Raw genomic sequence first — 3,580 nt, 5'->3', positions numbered from 1 at the left:
CAACGAAAATGGAAGATTAAGGTAAGATACACTGAATACGAAAAGAAATATCAAGAAAGTGGAAGCATTCTACATTTGGCATAACCAACCTTTAGCGGCACCAAAACTAATAACTAACAATCAACAAACCTAACAATTAGCAATCACAAACAGACTACCACATAAAATCCTAATTCTACCCATCCTACCCTTCTCTCAAGTTTATTATTTAAAGGTCAAGTGATTCTAAGTGGGGTGCACAAACGTGCGTCGGGAGCAAAAAGCTCTGATACCAACTGTGACACCCTTAAAATATAGCGTTATCTAATTACTTAAATGCGTAAATTCTACGGAAAAACTGGTAGGATATGTTTGTAAATGGTTCAACTAGATAAAACCTGCAATTTCAAAAAAATTTCTAACTAAACCATTCACAACCAATCCAACTCAAGAAGTCCAACATTCCCAGAAGCGGGTGCCAAAACCCTGCAAAAGCTGATGAACTACTCTACATGCCATAGCTAAATAAGGAAGTAGAATGATACAAACCCAAAATAGAAAAAGGGAGACATATGTCCCTTCAAATAATATACAAACCAAAAGATAAAAGGTTTACTATAAGAATAGCCAAAAACTAGGTCCAAGGTTCCTTGCTCACTAGCTCGTCTGTGACCCCAACAAAGCATCATCAACCTGTCATTCGCATTTTATACAAACACGAAAGCCACAATTCAGTGGGGAGTAACTTCGAGTCCTCCCAGCCACGAATCGTCATAATTAATGTAACATGTAGTAAAACATGTAAACTATATGATAATTCATCTAATTTCCAAGCATCCTAACATATGAATGCTAAATTGACTAATTTACACTATCATGTGAAAAATTTAACAAATTGTAATCCAAACTCTATCAACCATAGCCGGCTTGCATCTCACCTTCTATGATTCATAGAATCATCAAACAAGAAAGGGCAATATATCAAAGACAGGCATAAGTTCTTAGTCCCGTCAATAGTCACTTTGTAACTCGAGTCTATACCACGAGGTAGGGAAGGTAATCGAACCGGTATCTTGGCTCAGCGGTTAATATTAATAAAACATGGCCAAGAGACAACACAACCCTAGCCTAAAATCTGCGCAGACCTAGACATGCGGATACACACCACCGCACCCAAGACCCACAACTTTTTTTAAAACAAAGTGAAGTGAGTACCCTAAGGACACCACCGAAGGGTTGGCTAGTACTTAAGCTGACCACTTACTATCAAAATAAGTAACTGAGGTCATGCCCCAACTTGGATAAACATCCACTAGTCAGGAACACAAAGGTTATCAAGCAGTGAACATATACTCGTCAAAGACTATAAAGACCTATCTATGATGAAGACCGAAGTACTCACCTAGGGACCTAGTCCCACTAGTCCCACTTGAATACTTTAGCCCACACCACACAAGACTCACCACACAAGTCAAGTAAGACACCCACTTAACCATAAGAGGGCAAAAAGTCCTACTTACCAACATAAATTCTAACATTCTATCATGTGAAAGGCTATAATATTGTCTATTCAAAGATACAAATCCAACAAAGTGTCCTCAATAAGAATTCAATACTAACTTCCAATTCTAGCAATTTTAACAATATTAAAGGCTTTAGGGGAATCTAGGGCCATTACTACATAATAAGAAGCTATTTAAATTCAACTAACTAAATAAGAAGCTATTTAAATTCAACAAACTACACATGTGAAATAGAGATATAATAAATGGCCTAAAACAAGAAAAAGGCCGATTATCTAATTCATTCAACCGAATTTTTTTACCCGCAACCCCAGCCCTGCGACAGGTACGGGTCAAATTGCGGCTGACCAATCACTCAATTAACTGACATCGCATCAGTCAAAGGGACTAAGGCTCAGTTTTCGGCACAATCAACAAAACATTACAATTATCGCTATAAAATTCATTTTGAGCCTATTAGTTACAATTTCATTTTGTAAACTATCCTAACATGTGATAACTATTAATATAAGCCTAATTTTACCATTAACATAATTTTTATTACTTATATGATTCAATTCCTAAAGTGTACTCATACTAACTATGTCATTAATAAACCTTAAATGACAAATTTTGCATGGAAAACCGCGAAACAAGCAACGGACCGACCCGGGCCAACCGTGGGCTAGCCGTGGGCCTTCCACGGGCCTGCCGGCCTGCTGCCCGTCCCCCTACACCACCATTTTTTTCCATTTTTATTTAGTAAAAGACCGTCTGAACATTAATTAATCGTTCCCAATTCGACTTTGTTAAATTAAACTAACAAAAGGCATAATTTAAGCATAGTTTAAGCATGCATGCAACAAATTTATCATGTGAAAACTACTATTCAAACAAAAATCACCAAACATACAAAAACAACAAAGATTGTGACGATAATTCGTCGAGTAACTCGAAATATGTTACCTTAAGCTAGAAAAAGAGCAATTAGCACCTCAAAACCGAAACCCTAACGACAACTAGCCGCTATCCTCTACAATATACGAGTCCCCGAACTCGTCTTCCAAATCTTCACCTAATCAAACAATAAAAACACAATAATTAAACACAAAAACCGAAATTACCGAATTTTGGTCTTAAAACAACTTCAAGAAAACTGAAATTAAACTATACCAAGTTGTAGATCTCGTCGAGGGGATTCCGGAAAGGTAAATTTCGTGAAAATCCGATAAGAAACGAAGAAATTATGGCCAAAATAGCTTGAATTTGTGAAAAATGTGTTTGGTTTGTTTTAGAGGATTGAAGAATATGAGAAAACCAGAATAATAGAAGGGGAAGGGGGCTGGTCACGCGGGAAAGGGAAGAGGAAAGGAGAAGAGCGGGATTTTTAGTCAGGATTTTTACGAGTCGGGTTTGACTCGTTTCAATAATAATTAAATCCGTAAGTCAAATGCAAATTCCGTCAAGACCAAAGTTCTTAAACACGAGATTACAATAAAATTGAGTATTCATACTACCCATTTCCAAATTCGTTTACCCAACGTTCAAAAGAATTGTCATTTCCCCCCGATACGCCCTTATTTCGAAATAAAAGATCTTACACGGTTTAAACTATTTTTAAACATTTCAAAACTATCAAAATAAATACTTTTCTTCAAAATATAATAAAATTATATTTCTTTGAATTATTTTTACTTTGAATACATTAATGTCAAATTTTACTTGATTAATTAATTATTTTCGAAATATATTAATGATCCGAAATTACGGGGCGTTACAAATTCTACCCTCGAATTTTCAAAATTCAAAATCAATTTTTAAACAGAAACGTTTTTCAAACCGTCGTAATGACGATTTTGACCCGTGAAACTTTCCAAAATTTCAAATGTCATTTTCGAAATCAAATTTGGCTTTTCAAAGCCGTCGTAATGACGATTTCAATTCTCGCAATTTTCGATTTGCATACCGTCTTTCAAAGGTTAAAACGGTTTTCTAACCCGTTGTAATGACGAATTCAATCCTCACGATTTCCATTTTCAAATCTTGAAAACGAATTTAACCGTTTTCAAATTCCATTCAAAATCAAATCATTTGAAGAC

General features: G+C 35.6%; 1 long non-coding RNA gene across 1 annotated transcript; it reads right to left on the bottom strand.

Annotated features, from left to right (window-relative positions):
- Nucleotides 1-473: 473 nt before the first annotated feature.
- On the bottom strand, nt 474-2,793 carry LOC141598458 (uncharacterized). Its single transcript, XR_012523524.1, has 3 exons — nt 2,655-2,793; nt 2,448-2,556; nt 474-672 (listed from the first exon to the last, which is right to left on the bottom strand). It is a non-coding gene; the product is annotated as an uncharacterized LOC141598458 (long non-coding RNA).
- Between the last annotated feature and the right edge of the window lie 787 nt (nt 2,794-3,580).

Source organism: Silene latifolia, chromosome 9 (assembly GCF_048544455.1).
Source record: "Silene latifolia isolate original U9 population chromosome 9, ASM4854445v1, whole genome shotgun sequence".
Lineage (NCBI taxonomy): Eukaryota > Viridiplantae > Streptophyta > Magnoliopsida > Caryophyllales > Caryophyllaceae > Silene > Silene latifolia.
This window is presented reverse-complemented; position numbering and strand designations above follow the sequence as displayed.